This window comes from Hakea prostrata, chromosome 8, assembly GCF_041222555.1.
Source record: "Hakea prostrata isolate BN-2017 chromosome 8, UWA_Hpros_2, whole genome shotgun sequence".
NCBI classification, from domain to species: domain Eukaryota; kingdom Viridiplantae; phylum Streptophyta; class Magnoliopsida; order Proteales; family Proteaceae; genus Hakea; species Hakea prostrata.
The window spans coordinates 11,337,833-11,343,832 of record NC_142607.1 but is presented as its reverse complement, the minus strand read 5'-3'; positions in this window follow the sequence as shown (position 1 = coordinate 11,343,832).

The following is a 6,000-nucleotide window of genomic DNA, read 5'->3' as shown; positions in this document are numbered from 1 at the left end:
GAGAAGGGCATGGAGAGGCAAAATCATGTTTAATTTCCGGTCATCTTTATAAACCATGGGAGTTATTAACCGGCTATAGCCAGTCAAGCCGGTCTGACCTTACACGATATAAAATAGCGGGTAACAGTGTTGTGCATGAGTGACTAATTTCATTACCATATGTTTTATAATAGATTAATTCATTTATGTAACCACTAGGGTTGGGTCCAAGGGGTTTAGAGCATTTGGTTAATAAATTGTTGCGATGTATATAATCGGTAGTGGGTGTTATTTTGAAATATTCACCGTTAGATTGGTATTGTTACGTTGATTCCAACTCAATGTCTGCGATAAGTGGGAGTTAGGTTTTAATCATTAGTACCGGTTTAACCACTAACGGGTTGGTTCAATTGCCAGTGACCAACTCCTCCTACCTCTTATTCTCTTAATAAGAGATGATCACAAGCTTGACTTTCATTGGGTTATGTGTAAGAATCACAACTGGTTTGATATTGATCTCAAATTAAGAGTAAAATCATGGCATTCTCGAACCGAGCCTGGTCCACTTGCTATAAGTGAACCGTGTAGACCGGGTCAACCAACATTAGAATTCAAGGTTCTTCAGTGACCCATTTTTCGCTCTGCTAGAAAACCTAAACTCTCAATGACTCTTGTGTTTGGAGAATGTAACTTGTATTATGGAAAGAAAGAAGAAAAAAAGCAAAGGTGCAAATTCCGCTATTTTGACTTCAGTAGGATTTCTTATAATTTGGATTTGCTATTTTGGGACCAATCTATTAGGAATAGGGTTACAAAGTTATGGTTCATTCACATTCACTTATAATTAAAAAAATGATATGACGAATGCAATACATATGAAGATCATATAAAGGCAGGTGCGGATCTATGAATAGGAGATATTGTGTGGGTATCTACATTGTTGTATAGTCTTAGTCCCACATCTAGTAGAAGTAGGAGTTGTTATCCCACATCTAAAATAAGTGGGAGTTTGTTGAGAGTTTTAATCCCAGTTCGAGTAGATGTGGAAAAAAAGTGGGATGGAGAGAGGCTATAAAAAGATGTCTCCCTTTCTACATGTAATTCATCCCAAAATCTTTCATCTTGTATACTTCTTTATTTATAGTGGAGTTCTCTCTTGCCCGTGGTTTTTTTTTCCTCTAAAAATTTTCCACGTAAATTCTTGTGTTCTTCTTTTACCTAAATTATCAATAAGATTTCCAAGAACATTGAAAATTTGTCCAAGAGTTGCTTCGCCGACTGGAATACTTATATGAGCTCCCATGTCAATCACTTATATTCCCCTTACCCTCCCCTTTGTTCGGAAGAAAATGAGGATCCAAACAAAATAGATGAAATGAAAAAGATCTGAATAAATATAAACAACAAAAAAAAAAAATGATGAATTCCTTTTTTTTTTTTTTTTGGTGAATAGATTTTTAATTGAAATGTGGGCAAGAAAAACCCAAGACGTCTTGATTACAAGCTTCAAGAAGCCAAGGAACATAAACAGGCCAAACAGTCCTACTTGTCATGGACCGGGCCATTCTAGCTAGGAAATCGGCTATAGAGTTAGCCCACCTAGAAACATATTGAACAGACCACAATGGTTTAGAAGACAACACCATCCTAATGTCCTCAATCACACGCACAACCTCCATCTCAAAAGGGAAGAAAGGATCAGCAACAGCTTGACACAAAGTGATGGAATCACACTCAAAAACCAAGCACTTAAGACCAACCTGCGCAGCCCATAGCAAGGCTTCCCCGAGAGCTAAGGATTCGCCAGTAAGAATTGATGAAGCCGAACTAGGGATTGAGCACGCATGGAGGCAAAGGCCACTGCTGTCTCTCACAATGAAACCAAGGGGCCGAATAAGAGAAGTCAAAATTGACCTTCAAATAAGGGGCCGAAGGAGGAGTCCAAATCCTAGTTGCCACAGATCCACCATCAATAGCAAGAGCACGAGCGCATCCAAATTCATAGTTAAGCTTTCCACGATCTTTTCACAATTTGCTCCGGATTCCAGCATTTCCCATTGAAAATTAGATCATTTCAAGCCAACCAAATGAACCAGCATGTAAAGAAGAAAATGATGAACTCCACTTTTAGGTAAATACTCTCCTACGAATAAGGGTAGTGATAAAAAACGTTAAATTTTATGTGCTCTTGCTACACTTAAACGATCCTCTTCAGATAATTCATCCAACCCAAGCATAGCTACAATGTCTTGAAGCTCTTTGTAATGCTATGGTGAATTGGAAATAATTAATAAGCATAAGAAAGTTTGATTTTCTTATAGAACAGACATATCAATATGCATTGATCATACAATTCTTTCCCCTTCAAGTTCTTATGTTAATAGGGATGAGACTTCTCTTTTTTTCAACGGGTTTTGACCACTACTTGATCTTGTCTTCCTAAGCATTGTACAAGTAGACAAATTACTTGATAATTTGTTAAAGATTTTATGTGATAAATAACTAATAAACAGATAAGATTTTTTTTTTTGATATTTTCTTTTGCATTTAGGTGGATCATCTGTTTTCTTATAGATAAGAATTTTATTTTAACTTTAACACTATTATCATCCAGATAATCATCTCTAGATAGGAACCATATATTTCACCTTGGAGAGACACAAGATCTTAAGGTCCTTTGATATAATAGCAAGAGTTTTAACTCGAATAGAATTTGGGAAAAGTCAAAAACAAGTACTGAGAATCTACTTTCACTCCCCAAGATAAAGTATTGAAAATCCACCAGTAATAAGAAGAAACGTTGTCAAACAATTAGAATCTTTAAATCCATCCCCGTTAAAGTTATTATTAATACATTCCAATCAATCACAAATATGAGGGGATAGGTTTTCAATCTAAAACTTTATTTAAGGAAATTTTTAATTTATTATTATTTATAACATTTTTGTTGTATTTTTGTTTTAAAAAATATCTAATATAATATATTATTTAGATAAGTTTCAAAAATATTAAAACTCTCTCACTCTCTAGTTTTGTTTTAGGACTCTTGTTTGATTCTTACCTTTATATGATTTTTTTATTATTATTTTAATACTAGAATTGAAATGCCGTTCGCAAAGGTCAAACCCACAGCCTATCCATTGAGAAGTATGGATCGTACCACTTAACCAACCCTGCATTGGCTTTTTAGGACTCTTTTGGATGTAAAGATTATAATCCGAGCATTTTGGCAATTTGTTATATATAAAGTAATCTAATTATCATATTTGTTTAGCTCCACATCGGATGGCGCTAATGATAATATCGATTATATATACATTGATTGCTCCTAAGTGGGGTGTATATTGGTAGAAAATCAAATATGGATCACACGCATGCGTCGAGCTGGGCCAAGTCTGGCATGGCTGCGGCTGTGTAATTTGACCAGGGCATGGGTCGTGAATTATGATCCGAAAAGTGAAAACCCATTTTTGGGTTTTACTGTAGGTAGACCTGTAAATGGATAGCCGAAATCCGCCTCCGAATTCGCATTCGTTTAAGGGTATCCGTTTCCGAAATTTTTCTTACCGGAAAATATCCGTATCCGTCCGTTAAGCAACCGGATTCGGATAATTGCTTATCGGATCGGATAATATCCGGATAAATTTTTATCTGGATAGAGTAAAATATTTAACATTTTTTCTTTAAAAATAGATGATAATCGGATTCGGATACCGGTAATCGGATTCGGATAGCGGTATTCGGAAATTAGAAATTTATAGTAAAAAATGTAAAAAAGTGACAATTATCAATCAATAATCGGATATTTTATCGGATCGGATTATTATCGGATATCCGATAAAGATTCGGATTCGGATGCCTTCTCTAAATTTTTGCCGGATTCGGATACCGGATTTGCTAATCGGATTCGTTCGGTTTGGATCGGTGTGTCCGACTGATCCGGTCCTTTTCGGGCCTACAGGGGATGTGACTATATAATCATTCACAACTATTTCCCTTCAATACGAGTTTAGGAATATACATGAGAAATTAAAACCAGAGTTTTTCGCTCTCTTTTTTAACAAGAAAAACATTTGTATTATGAAAAGTGAGAAAATTTCAGTTGGGTATTCTTCCATCATGTGCTATATACTACATTTGTTTCTCCTCTGCATGTAGAATCTGTTGGAATGCCAACGTTCAGATCTAAAGGAGTTATTGTATCTTGGAGGTGAGAACGCCAAGGTCAAACATAGTCTGCACTTAAGGAGACGTTAAAATAACTTGAGGAAAAGTATTATATGTATGCCTCTACTCACCTTGTTCGAGGTCATGTTATTCTAATTTTCACTTCTTCTGTTTCATTCGGGTAAGTGCTTCTGACATAAGATTATAGTACTCCGTGAGTCTATTTTTTATTGTATGATATTGGTCTGTCTATACAATGCCTCTAATATTCCGATTCTAACAATTTTGAATCCTGTCATCTTTTAAGATATTTGTATGATGAAATTATGAGGCATTGTTTAGCATTGGGCCAGGCCTATAAATCACATAATTCTATATATATCTTCACAATGTTGTACAACCTTTCTTGATGTGTCGACACTCATTTGGATCAATGACAGTTCAGGAACTACCTAAACATCGAGCAGTTTAGAAAATTAGGGTTCATCATATTGTATGGGTTTCAACTTTTAATCAAAACATTAACTAATTTATTGACTTGAACATGGATCATGAATTTTTAACTAAAAGTAAATCATGAAAACAAGGATAATTACACCAGATTGGGCAATCAATTACTCTAATCATAAAATTGTTAGGTACAGTGGACCCTCTTTTAAATGATAATCATGGCTGGGAAGATTCTTTTTGTTATTATTTTAACTTATTATATGTGTAATTTTATCAAAAAATAAATTGATATAAATATAACATAAGAGAGTGTTAGTTATAACTAATTATTGCTCAGGATTTGGAAAAAAATAAAAAATAAACAAAAAGATTACTCATAATTTTTTTAATCATAATATGTAAGAATATTGGATTTGTGCGCCCAAACTGCTCCGGATGAACCTCAGACACCAAAAAAGAAAAAAAAATATGTTGATTTTAGAGATAATTACTGTTGCTCCCTTGTACTTTGATTTTATTACTATTTTATCCCCTGTACTTTTTAAAACTATTATTCAAACCTTTAACTTTGTCAACAATTACTAATGCCCCCTATCGTTAAGCTCCGTCAGTTTACTGATGATGTGTCATTTATATATTTTTTCAAAATCCCAAAGATAACCCTGCAATTATCTTTTTACTTATTTGCTCTTTTTTCAAGTTATAATACTACCCTTAATAGGAAAAAAATTAAGAAACCACCAAATAAAGGAAATATGTGATTTTTTTTATTTAAAAATAAATCACAAAATAAAGGAAAGATGTAATTAAATAGAAACTAAAATATTAAGAAATATCAAATTTAATTCAAAGCTGAAAATTGAAAATCACCTAATATATGCTGACCATAATGCATATTACCAAATTTTTTATCAATTAGATATTGTATGCTAATTTGTTTGTAAAACTTCCATCATGGTGATTATGAAAAATTTAAGTGGAATGTGAAAGTTTCAACAATCATAAGCATGTGGTCCCACCAAATCCAAAACTAATTATAAAATAAAAGATTTTAAGGATATAATTGACATGCAATATAGTTTTTATAAATGAGGGTAATGTCATATTTTCTTACTTCTTAATTTTAAGGGCAAAATAAACATTTCATATTTGATGTTAACAGCCACTTACCACCTTTAGAAGTAAGGGGGGCAATAGTAATTTCACAAAGAAGGGGATTTGATTAGTAATAAAACCAAAGTATAAGGGGGCAATAGTAATTATCCCTTGAATTTATCAAAAATTATGTTAATCTATAAGACTCTCAAAGAGGACCAAAATTCACAGACCTAAATTTGATATTAAGAATCATGGTATATGGTGAGAATATAATGTTGCCACTAGTCTTAATTATTATTAATAAAG